This window comes from Halichoerus grypus, chromosome 5 (assembly GCF_964656455.1).
Source record: "Halichoerus grypus chromosome 5, mHalGry1.hap1.1, whole genome shotgun sequence".
NCBI classification, from domain to species: Eukaryota; Metazoa; Chordata; class Mammalia; order Carnivora; family Phocidae; genus Halichoerus; species Halichoerus grypus.
In genome coordinates this window covers 155717825-155737682 of record NC_135716.1, presented here as the reverse complement: position 1 = coordinate 155737682, position 19858 = coordinate 155717825, and the positions used below count along the sequence as shown (strand labels likewise).

At 51.3% G+C, this 19858-nt stretch overlaps 1 protein-coding gene across 12 annotated transcripts in view; it reads right to left on the bottom strand.

Annotated features, from left to right (window-relative positions):
* The window catches only part of HIVEP3 (HIVEP zinc finger 3), a 448346-nt gene that overhangs the window by 147711 nt on the left and 280777 nt on the right, over positions 1–19858 (bottom strand). For all 12 annotated transcript variants that reach the window (XM_078073303.1, XM_078073297.1, XM_078073305.1 and 9 more), the window contains one exon: positions 7913–7993. The gene's annotated coding sequence lies outside the window, so the exon portion shown is untranslated. The remainder of the gene's footprint in view (positions 1–7912; positions 7994–19858) is intronic.

Sequence of the window (19858 nt, the reverse complement as noted above, 5' to 3'; positions counted from 1 at the left end):
GTGGGTACATATTACTAAATCCACCACCCATCTCAGAAAATGTGTATCAATTCACAACCCATAAAGAGTGCTCAAGTATCCCTGGGGCCCATTCCTCATCTCTGCAAGTATTCTCACTTTTTGAAAGAGGCCCCAGAAATACATCTTGATTCTTTAATGTGTATCCTTTGACTCCTGGGGACCACACTTCTCCTATGCTTACGACACCCTGTATTTTGTCTCGTGCAAATTGCCTGTTCACAAGCTGCCTGCCTGTTTTTCTACTGACAATCTGTCTTCACTTCATTTATGAGCTCTTTCTATACTGGTGCTAGTAACCTTCTACCCGTCACACAAATGTTGAGACACTTTCCTTCATTTGTTATCACCCTTTGACCTTGATTATTGTGGTTTTGGTCCACGGGGTCTTTACTTATTTTCTTTCATGACTTCTGGATTTGTTCTACACTTAAGGACATGTTCTCCATCTCAATACGATACAAACATTCCCTCATTGTTTTTCTTCTAATAGCTTTATGGCTTCGTGCTTTTTTTTTTTATCACCCAGAAATTTATTTTGGCACCAGGACTGAGGTATGGATCCAGTTTTGTCTTGTTTTGCTTTGTTTTTCTTCTGCAAATAGCTAGCCGGTTGTTTTGAGAGCACGTTAGGAATCTTCTGGCTTTTTGTCTCTAATTCTGAGTGCTGCGCTCACTTACGGCTACTTCTGGGGGCTCTGTTCTGTCCATTGAGCCAAAGCCCTATTCCTTTACCAACACTGACTTTTTCTAAGCTAGTCACCCATGTTTATTTTTCCGGAGGTACTTTCTAAAAATTTTATGAAAAAAAATTGATGGGATTTTATTTAATTTATAGACCAATTCACAATACCTCCTTAAGTTTATTCTTGGGTATTTTAGGCTTCTATTTCTTTAGGGACTGGGATCTTCTACCTCTATGCTTTCTAACTGGCTCATTTTGGTGCCATTATCTTCATGGAAACATTTCCAACCAGCCCTGCAGGAAATGACCACTCCCTCACTCAACACTGTGCCTTTCCTATGTCACTTTTCACCCCAAATTACAATGACTGTTACACGCTGAGCCCTCTAGAGGCAGGGTCCCCATGCTGCTTACAGTGCATCCCCTGCCACGTCTGGCAAGTGGTTGGGGCCATGGAGATATCTGTAGGATGAATGAATAAATGAACGGACAAATGAATGACAGACATCTTTCTAGAAAGCTAAAAGGAAAGTGAAAGGATTCTATTATAAACACTCACTTTTCCATGGACTTTTGTAAGAAAACAAGAGGAGTTTTTCTTTTCCTCCCTCTCATCTTTGGCTAAACCCCCAAGCCCACGTCAGAATCAAAGAACTGGTCACAGCTAGCCTGATGTGCCACGTGCAACCTCTCCCTGAGGCCACCACCCTCACTGAGCAGCCTGGGCACTTTTCAGGGAGGCTCTCGAGCTCTTGAGAGCCCTCCAGAAGAAGGGACGCAGGGCTTCACGCTGCATCTGCTGCATCACTACACTTTCTGAAAGGCACAGCCCTGTAAGATACAGCAGCCCTGAAAGGCTGCTCTCGCTACTCCCATTTTGCAAAGAAGACACTGACGTCCAGTAAGATGGAGCCCATAGCTCCTAAGCACAGGACTGGCTGGAGCCGAGGCCATGGGACTCCGAAGGCCCTGCCTCTCCCATAACAACATCGACAGCACCCAAGTCCGGGAGGTTGAGGGGCCGTGGCCCAGAGAGGAGTCCCATCTGGAGCCGGAGAGCAAGGGTCCTGCCCTGACGAAATCAACATAGTCCCTAGAGTACTGTTCTTCCCCCAGAGCAGCGTGCGATGCCCATGGATTGTTCCTGAAGAGCATCAGACTTGGTCAAAGAGCCACTGTCCAGGCTGGGGTACGTATGACACAGGCTGTATTGTCGCCAGGGGATGGGAGAGTGGAGGGGTGGGGGGGAAGGTTTGCCATGGGAGCAGGGGATGGTCTCCAGCACACATCTGGGGACGCCCTTCCAGTTTCTTCTACCCAGCCTGCACAGGGTCGGGGGTTCTTTGCTTGGCCCTGCAGGCCCCTCCTGGGAGTCCAGCCAAGCAGCCACTTCCGTATTGGGCTGGCAGCTGCTGGGCAGGCCTCGGCTCATTTCTAAGCCTGGATTAAAGATCCGGTTTCTCATGAAAGACTGTGGGTTGGGGGCCAAGACATTTACTGGGCTTGACACTTTGGCCCAGTGCGGACCCCAGGGACATGCAGATGAGCAGCTTGCAGGTCTCCCGCCTGTGGAGCTCCATTCTGGTCAGGAAGCAGATCATAAGGGAAATTTCCCAACCCTACCTAGGTGCCACGAGAGAGAGATCGAAGTGCTGCAGGAGCCCAGACTTGGGGGGTTCCAGCAGGGAGCATGTGGTGGAGGTTGGAGGTCAGCCTGAGGCATGTGGGCTTCATGCTGTGGCCAAACAGAGACTTCTTGCATTTTGAACCAAGATTCTTCCATGATCGGATCTGTGCCATAGAAACAGACCAGCTAGGTATATGTATTTTCGAATAAACAGGTATGACTTTTAAGGTAAAAATGAAAGGACCTCATTTGGGAAAAACAAGGCCAAATATAGGGAAACACAGAGCAGATGGATAGGGACTTGGTCGAACAGCTCACCTAGGTGGTGCTGATGAAAGGAAAGAGTCCCAGACTTGGAACGGGAGAGACCCACACTCATGCTCAAGTCTCTGCCACAGATTTGCTGGGTGACCTTGAGCCAATTACTTCCCCCTCTCCACCTCAGGTCCCCTGCCTGTCATAGGGGAGTACTGTCACCCAAGACATACGTCATCGGGATAAAAAGGGATGTCAAAGGACACTGTACATCTGTACATACTTGACAAAGGTAAAGCATCAAGGCGAGGCTCCAGAAGGTTCTATATACACACCCGGTGACATTTCAGACACCCTGCTGCCGGGCTGCAAACACACAGCCCAGCCATTTCTCGGGAAGTCTCTCAGCTGTTCCAGCTCAAATCAAAGCCTGTCCTGTAAAAACACGGCCCCGTCCACAGAAGCAATCACCCGTGTGTTTGGTGGGCCACCTGCCCGCCAGGTCCAGCCTGCTGGGCCATGAACGTCAACAACGGCCCCTTCCTGGTGGGAGAAGGAACAGGGAGCCGGCTTGTTCTCCCCGAGCAGAGGACTGGCCTGTGATGGGGAACATTTTAAGGTGGGACGCTTCTTCCTGCACTGTTGGCAGCTGTCTACATAAGGCGTCCATTATGTGCGGGCCCCAAGGCCAGCAGGCCTGAGAGGCTAAGCTAAAATTAGCGTAGAATGTGCCCCCGCCAGAGACACAGAACATCCGAGGGTCAGATGCCTCCAGCCGGCTGCCCGGGGCGGGGTGGGGGGGTTGGGGGGAGCATGGGACAGCTGTGTCGGCTACCACCTCCCGCACCTCTCCTCTCGGCCCTGCGGCGGCAGCCCGTCCCAGGGGCCTCCTCCAGCAGCTCCTCTCGAGTTAAAAAATAGAATGCAGAGTAGAATCCCAAATAGATTTTTAAGAAATCTGTGCATAGAAAAAGTGGGGGAGAGGAATTCACTAAATACCGAAGAGGCTGTATCTCAGTCTTCAATGTGAAATAGTGGGTGAACTTTTTTTTCTCTTCTGGTACCTTCCAAAATGTTCTCAATAACTTATGTACTACTTTTGCAACCAGAAGAAAACATAAGACCGTTGTAAGTTGTATATTTATGCTAAATTTCACTTAATATACATTCTAAGTTTGTAAAAATGACTACATCGCATACCCGGAAGGCATATAGTATATCTGTGTGTATAAATATATTTATGTATCTAGTCGACTGGTGTTGGCAACTTTGAATCCCAGGATGTCAAAGCTGTTAAAGGTGTTAAAGATCGATGTCTTCCAACCTTCATTTTATGGAGCAAACCGAGGCCCCAGGAGCAAAGCAGGAAGCCGAGAAACACTGTTCCCTGAGTCCAGTCCTGTACAGGAGTTTCGCCCACACTTTATTACCCCCTTTAATTCTGCAGTTGTTGCTCTTCCCGCTTTATGGAGCTGGAAACTGGGGTACAGAGAAGCGAATTCATCACCCGAGGGTGCCCAGGCAGGAAGCCACAGAGCTAGGTCCCAAGCCTGGTTTTCCATTCGCGGCCCACAGAGCTTGAAGAAAGGGTCTTTGAAAATCACCTGCTCCTTGAAGTCTCCGTGAGAAAGCAATTTCTTACAAGAACAAGTTTTGAACTGTCTTTCCTGGGTCCCTCTTGGGTGGTGCATGCCTTCTCTGCCTCTGGAAGGGGATGGGGGGCTTGGGGTCCTGTTGCCAGATCAGTCCCCGGGAGCCTTGGAGGGAATGGGTGACAGAGAGTGCACAGGGACATGAATAGCACAGCACCTGCCCTTTCCCCACGTGGGACAGGGCGGGTGGGGAGGGCTGCAGGGGAAGGTGCCAGGTCTTCCGGGCAGGCAGGGTTGGCCAGGGAGGCTGCCGGTCAAACTCTCTTTTATCTGGTCCAGTGCTCCGGACCTGGCAGTGCCTGGAGGCAAAGCCAGCTGGGACCGAGGCCTTTGCTCTAGCTGCAGCCTCTGCGCTGCCTGTCCCCATCCTCATTTTCAGCCCCACCTCTTCCAGGGCCATTTCATCCATGCATCTGTGCATTCTTGCTAGCGAACACGTTTTTATGGCGTACCTACTCTGTGCTAGAGCAAAGCATAGTCCCAACCCTGCAGTGCCTCTAGTTCTGGGAGAGGGCTTAGTGTTCGGCTGCCCTAGGCCGTTCAAGTGTGGACTCTGAGGCCAGACCGCCTGGGTTTGGCCTGGCTAGGCCACTTCCCAGCTGTGCGTGCTTGGGACAATGACTCAGCCTCTCTGTGCATCAGTCATCCTCATCTGTACAAGAAGATGAGAACACTCTGCGGACTTGTGCAAGTCGAGGGTAAATCCATACAAAGCTCTTAGAACAGTGCCTGGCAGGTAGTAAGTGCTAAGTAATCATTAGTTGTAAGAATGATTTTTATGACTACCATCTGGCTAAGATTCCCTCCTGAGGGTGCCCCCGGCTCCTGCCCTCTGGCTCCCCCTCCTCTATGGTCCCATAGCTCTGTGAATGCCCCCCGGTGACAGCATCAGTAGCTCTGCCACGTGGGCATAGGAGGGCCTGTCCACCTCCCTCTCTGCACTGGGGGCAGGGACCCAGTGTCACCCATCTCTATCCCTGCTCCCAGGACAGACGCAGCAACAGCATCCCCAGGACCACTCCAGAGCCGTGGGTCACGTACGCCCTCCACGCCAGCCAAGGAGAGCCTTGGAAGCTCCTCGATGCCTGGCACTAGAGGCTGCCTATCTGGTCTTCACATGGAGCCTGTTGATGCTATTCTTCTTCAACTGTGAAGACTGGCCCTGGACGTGACCCTCCCGAGCTGACAAGGGGGCGGGGTGCTCGGCTTCCTTGAATGTTTCCCCGTGACGGGGAGCTCTGAGGGCCGGTCGTCATAAACCCCAACACGGATGCCCCACCACACCAAGACGTCTCCTATGGGCTCTGCATGGCACACGCGGGCCCCTCTGCCTGGAACCCCGCCCTCCCTTCCTCCTGAGCTGACAGACTCCTCCTGATCCCTCCACGGCCGGCCGGTTCACACGCCCCTCCTCCACAGCGCTTTTCCTTTCTTACGGTGCATTGCAATTTACTTGTTTACATGTCCCTTCTCCAGAATCCCTATCGGGATTCCCGGTGTCTGCCAGTGCCTGGAACAGAAGGGGTGTCAGGAAAGTTCTGCTGCATGAACTTTTTAAAGGAACATCAAGGTAACTGGCCTGCCTGCCTGTTAAAGGCACAGGTGTTAAGTGCTCACGCCACCTTTTAAGGCAAAACCTCACAGGCCTTTCTCGGTTCCCCTGCCTGTCAGCAGACCCGCTCCATCACACGGATGCGAGCTGGTGGAGAAGCATGGGAGGTAAGTGCCACCTGTCCAGTGGACAGGGAGCCAGACTTTCACCTGCTCGGGCAGTAGGTTCTGGAACTACCTGAGGAGGTAGGTGTAGGTGTTTTAGAGATGAAAACCCTGAGGCTCAGACTGGAAACCCCGCTCCCCATGGGAGTGCCACGGCAGGTTTGGAATCCAGCGCTGCTGGGCCCCGGAGCCTACTCTTTCTACACTCCCGTGAGATGACAGATGTGAGAGTATTTTGAGTTCTGCCAAGAGAGGAAACTGTAAAAGGACAAAATTGTGCTGTATTACCCACCACAGAGAAAACGACTCTAGGACAGGGGCCACCTTGTTATTCGTGGACAGGAGAGGGCTGGAAAGGGCCTTACTGACAGCATTGGGTCCTTAAAGGGATGCTGTCATGGGGGGTGGCCTGGTCTTCAGGGATGGGGCGAGGGAGAACAGGGAGAGCCGGGGCACTGCAAGCCTCACAGCCCTCTCCGGAGAGGACTCCACCACAGGACAGGGGGCCCAGAGTGTCTGCCGATGCTCTGCATGGGGAGACCCGAAGGGCCCCAAAGGGGCCCCAGACACTTCTGCAAGGGGTGTCCTGCCCTGGGCCCCATTGTTCAGGTATACTGAGTTCCAACTGAGCACCTCTTCTTAGTTTGCAGCCCCTTCCTGGGGCCCAGAGGCCTCTTCTGGCCCCACTCTGGGACTACCTCCCTTCCTTGATCATACAGGGCCCACCCTGAGCCCCTCAGCATGGTGTCCGAAGGCCTGCCCACTTCTCCTGGCCTCACTTCTACCCCTACCTGTCCACATCTCAGCCACTGCTCATTTGCACTTGCTGTCTCCTCAGCCTAGAATGCCCTTCTTCCATTTTTTTTTTAATCTGGTGAACTTCTATTCATCCTTCAAAGCCCAGTTCAAGTCAAGTCAAATCACCTTCAAATGGTCTTCTGTAAACCACCCCTACCACCAAACCCAGACAGAATGGAACCCTCCTGCCTCCCGTACCATAGCTATTTGCACAGTATCTCCTCCTTTGGATGGGACACCTTCTGAGTTCGGCGACATGCCTTAGTCATCTCTGGCTCTCAGTACCCCACTGGCCCCATTTTCCAGGCAGCTGTCCCAGCCTGCCTGCCCTGCAGCTCTGCCCATGAGCTTTGGCCCTATACTCCTTCCTTTCTAATGAGTGCCTCCCACCTTGTGTTGCCCCTCACCCAGCTTGATCTTCACACCCATATTCTGCTGTGGGCCTGCCCATGCTCTCAGCACATGGGGAGGCTCTGCCCTGCCCATCTGGGCACTGCATCCTCTAGTGACCATGGTGTTCTGCCCAGCCATGAGAGGGCAGGCAGAGGGGTAGTGACCATCCAGGTCTGAGTCTGAGTTCAAGCAGAATTTGCTAGAAGGGACACAGGTCCTGCCCCCAAATGCATCCATGCACACGCACAGCACACACACAGCCCAGCCCAGGCTCTCTGTGGATGTGAGGTCCAGAGAGCAATCGGACAGGGAAGTGGTGGACAGCTGCAATGGCATCCCCATGCCTCTCTCTGCCATTCCGTGGCCTTGGCGGGAGCCTGGAATGGCCAGCTTATGGGCTGCCCAGTTCACTGAGTCTCATTCCCTCATTTTCCGACAGGGAAACAGAGACCCAGAAAGGGAGGTTCTTGCTGGAGATTTTTCTGAGCAGTAAAGGCAGACCTGGGGTCAGAACCAGTTCCCTGGCTTTCATCCCAGGATACGTTCCCACCGCCATATGCTGCCATTTGCAGAAATGCCAGATGCAGGACTCCGGACATTTGGTAGCTTTTTCCTTAAATCTCCTCAGAATGGGGGGCTCCATTCTCCTGCCAAGTCTGAAGTCATCCCCACCTACTTCCTGGCCACAAGCACAGCCCAGTGGCCTTTGGGCTGTGCTGAAATTGCTCTGTGTCCTGGGATGCATGGGGAGGGATGGGGGGAGCTTACCTGCCAAAAGCCGGCTGTGGTCTCATGGTTGAGATGTGTCAGAGATTTCTAAGAGCTTGCAGGACTGTGTTGGAGGGAGGCCTGTGGGAAGTAGAGAAAGTGAGAATATTATTCCACCACCATCTGTCAGCTTACACTTGAGTTGGAAAAATACATCCAAAAATGGTGAGCACAGCCCTGCTGAGAATGGCCTCAGAGCCAAGCTCCAGTCACCTCCACTCTTCCAACATGGTCATCACCGGGTCAAGATCAGACTCCCCCAGGGAGCAACCCCAGCCTCATAACCCCACTTGCAGAGCCGCAAGTCCAGCCACCAGCCCTGCATTCTGTTTCTGCTCTCAGGCTGAGAAACTCTCACTTTCAAGCACTCCTTGGGGAAAACATCCCCTCATGGGCTCCCTGAGCACTGTTCGTCATAACTCACTCATTGTTGCTTTCATTATTCATTCATTCATGTGAGCATTTGATAGCCATTTGGGGAAGCTATTAGATGCTGGTGTCAGCTCTTACAGAAAGAGAGCTACTGAGAGTGACAGCTCAGGTCTTACACCTGCAGGACAAATGCCCCAGGCTCCCAATCCCCATCCCCGTGGGTTTCCTCCCTCCTCTGAGTGATCCTGTGCCAGACGCCAGGCAAAGCATTTTGCATGTGCCATGCAGGATGGCATGATGCTTCCCACCATTTTCAGCACCAGGACTCCTTTTTCTGTGAAACCGTTTCTCAAAACTCCTCGTAACTATGCACTTAGCATCTTTTCACTGGGCAAATAAAGAATAAGACAAAAGCCACAATGAACGTAATACTTTACAATTAACTTGTATTTTAGTTATCACAGCACAACCACGTATATTTAAATAATGGTTACACCTACTCATTCAAGACATGTTATTTATGCCTTCTGGGCTTAAGGTGTTGATCCCTTAGGAATCCATTCAGTCAATATTCGTTCAATAGATATTTATGGAGCATCTCTGAGATGGCTAGGCCCATGGTCCACAGGTTAGGGACCCTGGTACACCCGGGAGAGTGGTGGCTCTGCAGTGAGGCATGCTCAAGCTCAAGTCCAGTTCAGACTGGATGTCTGCCCATGGAGTGCCCACTCAGCCTTTCTCTAGCTCACAGTCCTCATGAGTAAAACAGAGATAATTATCCTGACATTGGGAAGTTGTTATGAGGATGAAATGAAATAGTAGAAAGCAACCAGATCAAGGCCTGGCATAAAGCAGAAGCTCAACAACTGGGCACCAGAGGATTATCATCATCATCGCCATCATCCTCATCCCTATGATTCCCATCACCACCACCACCACCATCATCATAAATATCATCATCACTACCATCAACAGCAGCAGGAGCACCATGCACCATCACCATCACCACCATCATCATCACCACCACCATCATAAATATCATCATTACCATCAACAGCATCATCATCATCACCATCCTCACCACCACCACCAACATCATCTTAAATATCATCCTTACCATTAACAGCACCATCACAAACATCACCACCATCATCATAAATACCATCATCATTACCATCAACATCATCATCATCATCATCATCATCACCATCACCACCACCACCACCATCATCATAAATATCATCCTTACCATTAACAGCACCATCACCAACATCACCACCATCATCATAAATGCCATCATCACCATCAACAACATCATCATTACCATCACCGTTTTCACTATCACCACCAACCACCACCACCATCATTCTTCTTCCTTCTCTTTCTGAGCCCTAAGAGGCTTGTCCTTGCCCCTTTAATAGGATACACAGTAGTTTCTATCTAATAATAGAATTACTTGTATTCACATCTTTCTCAGATTCACGTCCAGCTCTATAACTTCAGAGTTGTGTGAACTTGGGTAAGTTACTGTCTGACTCAGTTTTCTTATCTGTAAAATGGGACAGTAGTTTTAGTAAATTCATGGACTGTTGTAATTATTAAATGAAATAATGTATATAAAAACTCAACACAATATCTAGTGTGGGGTAAATGCTCGATAATTGCTGGTCATCATTGTTTGTGGCAGTATTATTATTAGTAGTTAATCATATTATCATTTCTCTTCCTGGCCTGTGAGTGCCTGAGGGCAGAGAGCATTCCAGATTCATCTTGGTGTCCCCAGAGAGTCTAGCACAGGGCCTATCTCTCAACAGATATTAATAAATGTTTTCTAAAACAGTCTCAGAGGCTCACAAAAAAAATCAGATGCAAAAGAACTCAAGGGACATGGCCAAGGACAGAGACCTGATGGGATCCTGAAAAACATCAACAGATCTCCTGAAGAGAGAGATCTCTTCAGGAGAGATCTCTCCCAAGCCAATCTGTAGGCCTGCTAGGAACAATCATTCATTCATTTATTCATCCATTCATCAAACTAACCAAATTTTCACTCTGGTCCAATAATAAATCCTTGCCCAGTGCTTTTCTTTTTTTTCTATTGTGAAATCTTGTTTCCATCTGCCATGTCATCTAGTCTTCACAAAAGTGCTTGGAGGCAGGTAGAATAGGTACTGACAGTAAAGAAATGGAAGCTCAGAGAGGTGACAAGACTTGCCAAAGGGCACACAGCAGCCAAAGCCATGGGCGGGGGGGGGGGGAGTGGGACAAGGTCCCTTTCATAACCCTGACTCCTCCCCACTGGCCCTGGGATGGCAAGCACTTTACACATCCAGGATCATTTTTTCTCACTGCCCAGTTCACTTCTCAACAAACAAAACTGAATTAAACTATTTTGGTGCTATTTGAACACGCCTGTTAAAAAGAACGCCTCTAAGTTCTATGAAGGCAGGAAGTACCAGAGCCACAACGGTATGGGGGCAGTTACACGTTTTGATGCTGACCCCAGACTGCCTGGGTTCAAATCCTGGCTCTGACACTCACTAGCTACGGGATCTTAGACAAATTACTTAACCTCTCTATGCTTCAATTTCTTCATCTATCAAGAAAGGATAAGAGCTATCTAGGGGGTTGTTGTGAGTATTAAATGAGCTAATCCAGGTACAGTGTCTAGAGGAGTACCTGTACAGAGTAAGGGTTAGCTATAATTATTATTCACGATGCACCCCTGTACCTAGAGCAAGACCTGGCGCATGAAAGATCCCCAATAACCATTTGTTGGATCACTGAATGGATGAAATACTCCCTGGAAAGAAGTCAAGTGTGGATGAGCAAGTCAAAAGAGTAGCCAGAGCTCTGGCCCCAAGGAATCTAGGGTCCCCCAGTTCCTGGGTCACAGCCAAATCCAGGAGGAAGGAGGTGGGTTATTCTAGGACTCAAAGGCCCTTCTACTTCTCCAAGAGGTTTTATGCCCAACAAAGGGCAGTAAATATGAGTGGTGATTAAGAACATGGGCTCTCGAGTCAGATAATTAAATTCAAGTCCTCACTTGTCACTCCGTCACTCACTAGTTACGTGCTTATCTCCCTGTACCTGCCTCAGTTTCCTTATCTGTCAAATGGGGGTATTCACACCTACCCTGGAGGGATGTTGGGTGGCTGAAATGTCATCTGGAGGAGGTAAAGCCTCCCGTACCCGGCCCCAGTCCATAGTGACAGCGATAATGAGCCTGACAAGGTCAACAGCAGTTGACTGTGACGGAGCTCATCCTCTGGACCATCCTGTGCCGGGTGTTGCTTCCAGCACACTCTCCCTCACGTGGGCTCTGGATGCCTCTGCCAGGGATAGGGCTTGTCAGAGAAGCCTGGGCTCCACTCTCGAGGCCAAAAAGCTGCTGCGAAAAGGCACCTTCTCTCTCTGGCCCCAGCGCAGACGGGCCCCGTGAAGGCGAGACAGCTGCTTGGGAAGCGGCCCCCTGGGGAGAGTGGTCTCCAGAGAACCCCCCTTGGAGAGTCCCTCCTACGCACCAGCGCCAGGAACTCACAGCCGGCGTGCAGCTGCCTCCAAGGCAGTCCCCGTTCCCACGGGGGCTGCACACCCCTGTGCTCGGTTTCCCCGGCCAAGACCCGAGGCTGCCAGTGCATCCTGCTTGTGGAAAGGAACAAACATTTACCGAGTCAGAGACTTGCCATTCCTTGTCTCGTTCACCCTCACAGCCGCCCGCGGCTGGGCACCCTGGTCTCTCCACGCGGCCGCTGTGCGACCCTGAACAAACGAGCCACCCCAAGCTCAGTTTCCTCATCAGTGCACACTATGTAAATATCCTTATTTATTAAGCCCATCCTGCAGCGAAGGAAGCAGAGGCACAGAGAGCGGGGTGCATTGTCCAGGATCGTGCAACTAACAAGTGACAAAGCTGAAGCTGTTTGGCTTCAAAGTTCCAATCATTCATTCATCCATCAATTCCATTTCGAAGGCCCACCATGTGGTAGGCATACTCTCTCTCTCTTTGAAAATATCTTCATATGATCTATTTCCCATCACTCCTAAGACCCTAACTTTCAAGTCAATTCCACTTAACCAAGACACATGCAGTCCTTCCCCCGTGCCAGGCACTGTGCGAGGTTGTGCTATTAAGGATCATGTGGAATCCGCATGACAATCCTGTGCAGTTGACTGTTTTATCCCCTCTACAGATGACAACATGAGCCATTCAGAGAGGCGCAGAACCTGCCCACACTCACAAACATGGAGCCTGATGGGAGCCGGAATCAGCTGATCGGCAAAGCCACTCTCTTCCTTTCCCACCACGTTGCTCCTTTCTCTCCCAACTCCCACCTGGCCCACAGGCTCTGGAAGTCCCTCACCTGGCAGAGAAGGGCAGCTGTCAGCCCTAGTGGCCAGTGCCCCCCACCCTGGACCTTCAGGACTCCGTGCCTCCCTGGGGCCCCCTGGTTGCTTATATCTTGCTCACTTCCAAAACCAGAACACGAGGAAGATTAAAGAATAAAAGCATAGACTAAGGCTCGAACGTCAGACGAAAGCAGAGTGCGCATGTGAAGGGACAGGGCAGGGGGGAAGGAAGTGTCTCGAAGGACAATGCCCAGTGCACACAGGGTTTAGGAAAATGGGTGCTATCACATCGCTGCTGGTAGTGGAAGTTGGCAGAGTGTTTTGGAAAGCAATTTCACAGCTTTCACCAAGAGCTCTGCCTCACAGACATCCATACTTTGGGGCAGAGTCATCCTGGTTTCCAGGAATATAGTCTAAGGAAAAAAATTCTATGCAAATTCCACGTAGCCTCATTTATAATACTGGAAGCAAACCTAAGTGCTAACACGTGAGAACAGCTAACAGGTCTATGAAAACAAGAGTACATCTATATTGGGGGGGTTCCACACTACAGCCAGCAGGCCAAATCCCACTGGTAGCCTGTTTTGTAAATAAAGCTTTATTGGAACACGGCCACATCCATTCATGTACACAATGTAGAATGGAACAGTGGAGACAAAAATAGTATGGCTCAAAACCCTAAAATATTTGCTCTCTGGCCCTTTACAGACAAATTTGCTGACCTCTGAACTCCTTGGTGGAATCTTATGCATCCTTTAAGAATGTGGTGTGAGGTGGAGAAAAGCAAGCTACAAAGTTTTATAGACTGGATGATTTCCCTTATGTAAAAAGAAAAAATCCCTGCAAACAAAATCACATGAAACTGCACATAAACAGAACAGAAAGCATAAAAAAAAGAAAGAAATAGATGAAAATATTAACAGGTTTTTTTTAAATAGAAACACAATGAGTAAAATTATTTTGCTTTCTTGTACTTGTTTTTATTTCCTAATTCTTAAGAAATATGCAAGTATTATATAATGGAAAAATACACGTGTTTTAAAAAGAAAGCTGCCTGGTTGAGGATCTTAGCTCTGGGCATCCTAGTAGCCAAGCAAAGAGTAAACTAGGAGGGTTCTATTGTCGGTAGTAGGAAGGTGCCAGGGAACAAGGAAGGTCAAGCTCTCCTGGCCCAGATTTCTGAGAGGGCTTGGTGACCAGGGTCTTTTGTTTCAAGAGAATCACGCAAAATAGGGGACAACTTTCTCTATTTTTTTACCAATATGCTTAACTGTTTCCTGCATCCATGGCTATTCCTGGTTATTGGCCCTCAAATGATGCCCAAGAGAGAACATTAAGCTATGGTTCTGTAGAGGCAACTGGCCCGGGGGCCACGGTGTTAGAAGTTTTCGTTTAAGGAAAACGTCGTGGAACCTTGTGGAGGAAAAGCATCTACGTCTCCAATAGACCCATGAATTCTTGACAAAGGGTCTTAGAGAATAAAACTTACATTGAAGACCAGGATGAGAAACAGAGAAAGATGGGGTGCTCTGGGAGAAGCTGAGTGGCGCTGCCCCTGGAGGGGTTCTGCCGAGCCTCTGGGGCTTCTTGGAGCCCAGCTGGAAAATTGCTCCTTCGGACCCATCCCCCTGGGGACCCGCAGAGTCCCTGGTCTTTTGCCAGGTTGAGGGCACCGACAAGAGCAGCAGAAAGAATGCTCTGCACCCACAGAAGGCAGAGCTGTGTCCTCTAGAGACAACCATGAGGGCAAAGACAAGGTTTCATTGTGAAGATTAAAAAGTGGAACCCATTATTGTGCTTCCATGGCCTTCCATGGCCCTGGGTGAGGTAAGGAAAGGCTTGACCTTTCCAACAGCAATCCTAGCACAATCCGAAGGCTCTGGCAGGTGGTAGGCGGAGGGTCCCTGGCGGGGACAAATGTCCCATCTAAGGTCCCATCCCATTCCTAGACCAAGCAGGAAGAAAAGAGGCCCGCTAGCCGTGGGGTGTGGAACAGTGTAGGGAAGGGACTGAAACAGGGGCTCTGGATCAGATTTGAGTCCTGCTATGTTACTGATTGGCTGTGCCCAAGGGAGAGTCATTGATTCTTTTAAAGCCTCAGTTTCCTCCATCTGTAGAAAAGGAAAATGACAGCCATCTGTGGGTTAAATGAGATAGTGCCTGCCAAGTGCTTAGTGCCCGATCTATCCCACAGCAGGTGCTCAGTCACGGTTTGCTATTTGCAGCGACAGACCTGGCCAAGCGTGAAACCCACCATGCCAAAGGGAGGGTAAGCCTACAACTTGATCTTCTATTCATGCAGTCTTAAAGAAAGGCTCAGGAATGTTCTGGGGCTGTTACCAGTTTCCTGTCATTGGTGAATAGAAGACACACCGATAGAATTTCTAGAACAGCTGGGAGAAGCCAGGAGGGGCCGTTGCCCAGGTGAGTGGCTCAGAAAACCTCTAGAAGGATTTGACAGAATCATCTGCCTGTCAGGGTGATATCAGAGGGAGACCACCTCTGTGGGGACCTGAGAGAGTGCTCATGTGTCCCCTCCTCCAAGTAGCTGTCCCTGTGCCATTGAGATTGTGCATCTTTTGCCCCGACATGAGGGACATGTACCACACTACCTCTGTCATGTCTTTGGGACAGGCATCATGAGCTACTATGGTGGGCATTTGCTGGGTATTGGCCACTCTGCATCCCGTCTCCCTGCTTCTGTAATAGGACCCTGATTTCACTTGGGAGTCCTAGTCTTGGGAGTCAGTAAACCGAAGCTCCCTTGCAGCCCAGGGGAGGGCATGAGACTGAGCTAGATACTTGGATGCTCTCTTTCAGGTCGTGGAATCTTCCATTCTCTGTGGCCATGGCAAGATTGCCACCAATTAGTTTCTGGCTTTTTGCTCCCCTGAGGAGCCCTGGATCCTTTCTGAGCCTGGTTCCCCAGCCTTCCCATCAATTCTTGGAGTTTCTCATCCTTCCGACTTAAATCCTTTTGTTCATGTTGTCTAAAGTCAGCTTGTGTTGCTCACACTAAAGAACCCTAACGGGTACAAGGAAGAAGTCAAAATGGCACCAAATGCAAACAGGAAAAGTTCAAGTTAAATACTGGGAGCCACCCAATAGTTATTCCCCCTGTTTCTTCTCTGTTGCTGGAGACCAGCTTTTATTGGGGCCAGCTGTTCTCCAGGCCCAGGGGGTAAACCATGGTTAGTCCAATGCAGTAAAGGTGGTTGGATTCCACCTTCAAGTGACTGGTTCAGGCACAGGCACGTGATTGAATTCTTGCTAGTGGGACCTATGACTCCCATTTCATAGCTAAGGCAAGTTTTTCTCAGCATTTCTGGGAAAGGGGTTCCTTGCTAAAAAGAGAGAGAGAGAGAGATTTGGGGGGAAGATGTTCCTCTTCTGCACCATCCACCACCCTGTCTGCAAATGGCCCCTGGAACTATCCTATGACCTTGGCTGAGATGATGCAGATTCAGTGGTGAGGTTGGCAGAGGGGGGAAAGTTGGAAAGTACGCATACCCTTGACATTATTGGACTGCTGGGTTATTCAGCTTGGAACTGCCTCTGTCTCCAAGCTTCTGGAGTTAATAAATCCTTATTGTTTAGGCCACTTGTTATTTTTGTTACCTGCCCAAAGCATCCTAATACCCAGCCAGAGTTACAGACCTGGTCACGTGTGCCCAACAGCCCGCAGCATCAAGGGCCAATGGCAGGAAGAAGCCCGGAGACAGGAGCATCCAGAGGGCGGGGCAAGCCTGCGAGGGGGCCAAGCAGGGCCCTTCCTGGGTTGGACACAGGCAGCTTCTAGCAGTGGTAATCTCTAAAGCTCAAAGAATGGCAGAGGCATCTGTTTAAGGCAAGAACCCAGCCAGCAGCGTGAGGGGCCTGGGAAACAGAATTTAGCCCAAAGTGGGGTCTGGGTGGACTGGTAATAGCCAGTCAGGGTCTCAAGGTCGGAGTTCACGTGCAGCTCTGACCCTTGTGGAGAATTGGAGTCGAAGGCAGGGAAACAGGCAGAAAGAAGCAAACCCAGTTATGCAGAGTCACCAATACAGCAGGGCTTAAGGGAGGCTGCAGCTCAGCAGGAAGCTTCCCATCGACTGCCCCCAGCCACGGGAATGCCAGATACACAGTTCAAGGCACCCAGGCCAATTCCAGCCCCTGCCATCCCTGGGCACGGATGAGCTTCTGACCACTGTGGCTCAGATGTCGGGCAGGTGCATTGGAGGGACAGGGCCCGGAGCAGAGTGGGGCAGTCAGGGGCTAGCAGGCTTAGGTCAGGAAGCAATCTCCATCTGGAGTCGGGAGAGCCCTGGCAAGATTTCCAGCTTATGCCAATTTGAGTGCCATGGTGTGCAAGTGACCCTAGTGCCTCAGAGAGACTGCCCTGCTTGAGACTAAAGGGACAGCAGCTGGACCAACGCTCCTCCCTCCATCCCATTCTTCGTGCATCAGCCAGGGGGGTCAGGTTCCTCCTGCTACATTCACCTGCAAACTGCCTGTTCAGAGTGCCCACCGCCCCTTTCCTGACACCGAACAAACCCCAGAAATAATCCTTAGGGGTCACTTTTGGGGCTGGAAAGACCCTAAGAGGTCATCTAAGGTACCACTCTCATGTGATCAAAAGGGAAACAGAGGCACGGAGATGAGCAGAGGCATGCTCTTACCCTACTGTGCCCCTGAGCAGTCATCATCATTTCTAAAATCACACCAGCACTGACATTCCCTGGTTCTGCTTCAACAGGATGAACATGGGAAACTGTAAATGAATGTTTCCGAGTCACGTGGAATGGTGCTAAACTTAAGCCCCCAGTGAGGGTCTGGCTCTCCCCTCCCTCATCTTTCCTCTTACAACAGCTGGGTCCCCTGCAAGCTCAGTCCTACCACATATTCTTGAACCAACCCTTCTTCCCCTTATAATCATCTACAGAACCCCTGGCTCAGAACCGCCTGCTCTAATATCATGCCTGTTTCTGGAAACTGTGTCACTATCCTGTTCCCAAGGGCTGGCGCCAGCCTTATGGCTCAGGCCTGGTCTCGTGCCCAGCTGTAACCCCACATCCCATGCCCCAGCCCCCAGTGCTATGACTATGCAGCACGGTGGGGATACGATGGTGGCCAACGAAGCAAGTGCTTCCTGCTGGGTGAGAATTTTGCATGAGTTCCTTGATCAAATCCCCAAAGAGGGCTATGTCAGGCAGTGATGATCACTACTCCCATTTTACAGATAAGGGAGCTCAAGGCCAGCTCGCCAAAGGTCACCAGGCTAAAAAGTGGCAATGCCAGGATGTCCCCCTGACAGTCCTATGTCAGCTGGTTGTCTGGCCTGGCCTGGATTCCCCCCACTGCCACCCCCTGGGCTGGCCTTGAGCGCCCGCTCTGCTCTGGGGGCATGGTCGGTTCAGCTCCCCGCCTCCCTTACTCCGGAGCTCTCCAGACTTCCACCACGTCCTTCAGGGAGGGTGTGAGATTTAATGGCCCTGGAAGAACAGGTGGGAGTTGGGGAGGGGCTACAAGAAGAAGCCAGAAATCAAGCCTGGTTATTGGCAAATGTAGACCCCATAACAGCATCCATGAGGCTGGTTCCCTCTCTCACTGGCTCACTGGGAATCACTGGGCTACATACAGCCTCTGGGGCTGATGGCAGCCGACCATCACATCCACCATCCAGGGAAAGCTGAGAAAGTTTGACAGTCCTGAGTTCAGATCCCAGCTCTGTCCCTTACACATTCTACAAACTTGAGGAAATTCTAGGTGAAAAGTGGCCTCTTTCGGCCTCCAACTCCCGGCAGTGACATGGGGCTAATGACACCAATCTTGTGTGGCCTTCACGAGGACAATACCCATGTCCTGTGCCTAGGCCTCAGTGAAGACGGGTTCCCTTCCACACTTTTCCCTCATTGGCTCCCGCTCCCATTGCTGCTGGCCTCCCACCCCGTACCCAGAGAGAGGGCCTCTTGGGGCTGAGAAGCCTGAGCCGTCCCAACGATGCCCACCACGTGGCTGGCAGGGACGCGAGCACACTCAGCATGCTGGAGATAAATACAGGGTCCGGGCACCTGATCCTAAACAATGGACTATTCTGAGGGTTTAATTGCTCATCAACGGGAAGGCAGGCTCTGGGCAGTGACCAACCCTGGAGTCAGGACAAGCCCTGGGGCAGCAAACCCACCGAGGTGCAGGTGCAGAAATGCCAGCCAACAGGTGACAGATCCCAGAACGGCACATGGGGAGGGTGCTTAAGAAGCCTCGAGGGGGACCACACTCACAGTGTACAAGTGGGGAAAGTGAGGCTCAGGGTGGCGAGCGCTTTGATTCGTGGCTTTGACAAACGCTCATCAGGCACCTTCTCCAGGCTAGGCTCCGTGCTCAGCCTCGGGGACCTCACAGGGTGTGGGGACACAGATGGCATACATGCAATCACAGTGCCTGGCGGCAACTGCCAAAAGAAGACAGGGACGGGGCTGCGGGAGCACGAAGGCACGCCACGCTAATCACATGGGTCCTGGATCCGTTCACTCACTCATTCGTTCACCCGTGCGCTCTGCGCTGGTGTGTGCCTGGCACTGCTCAGCTGCTGTAGACACAGGTTCCGGCCTTCGCGGGGTTTCCAGTCTCACGGCAGAGAGATGTGGTCCCAGATCAATGAAGAGATAGAGGACAGAACAGGAGGGCAGGTAATGCTGTAAAGACAAATCCCGCAGCAGAAGGGGAGAGCAGGCACCTGCCGCTCACCGGTGCTCTGCGTAGGATGGTCAGGCTGACGCTAACGACGGCAAATTGATGTTAGCACATGAGGTCGGCAGGGCGACAAAAGTTCTAGCCTTGAGTAAAGAGGGGAACCAAGGCCCCAAAGTTGGCCTGCCTCGGGGGGTCACAGAGCACCAGCAACAGAGTCAGGAACTGCCCCAGGTCTCTTGTCTCACAGGCTGGAGCTGATTCCCTGCCTAGCACAACAGCTCGTCTGCTCCCCCCCACCCCAGCTGGCCCCCATCTTCCCCGCCTCTTGCCCAGGGGGAAGGCAGCGGGCCGCTCTGCTGGGTGGGGGCCAAAGCCAGGCCCCGCCACTCACCGGTCGTCCACACCGGCCTCGGGCAGTGGAGACTGGCAGCCAGAGCCTCGGCCGTGCAGGAGCAGCAGGGGGGAGCCTCCCCTCTGCCAGCTCCCATGGATGTCAGTGGTGCCCTCGTGTCAGGCACACGTGGTCCCCCGACTTCTGAGCTCTGTGACCGT